The sequence below is a fragment of the Bison bison genome, unplaced genomic scaffold, assembly GCF_000754665.1.
Source record: "Bison bison bison isolate TAMUID 2011002044 unplaced genomic scaffold, Bison_UMD1.0 scf7180017864495, whole genome shotgun sequence".
NCBI classification, from domain to species: Eukaryota; Metazoa; Chordata; class Mammalia; order Artiodactyla; family Bovidae; genus Bison; species Bison bison.
Window position 1 is genome coordinate 13,954,649 of NW_011495054.1, and position 536 is coordinate 13,955,184.

The window sequence follows — 536 nt, forward strand, 5'->3', positions numbered from 1 at the left end:
ATTTCTGTGCATCTGCTGAGGATAGTAGTAGTAATGCCACAGTGCTCCAGGCCAGGGGGGAAGTGAGACAAAAACCTGCCCTCCCTCAAGTCACGGGCCTCCCTGGGCTGAAGCATCTTCTGCCAGTGCAGACACTTCTGTTGTTTGTTTGATTTAAAACCGGGGTCTGAGCCCCACACCAGGAAATTGGTCTGGGAAACCCTTTCAGTTCTTCTTCATTCTGACCCCTCACCAAGGCTTTGCTTTCGGCAACCGTATTTTATATGAATATCTGAAGTTGAGCAGAAGGACCTGAATGCCAGAGGCAGGTCCTGGTGGACAGAGTCCATGACGGTCAGGTCAGAACCAGAGAGACAGCGTCCAGCTGTGTCTGATTCAGGACGTTTAGCTCCTTGGCCATCCCTGGGCTGAGCTGAGGCCCAGGCTGCTGCTCCTGCCTTTCCTGTGTCCACCTCTCAGGCTCCCCCAGAGCTCCAGGCCAGCAGGAACTAGACCAGGACTCCTGTCTCACTGGGGGAGGTGGGGCAGCCCAGGGG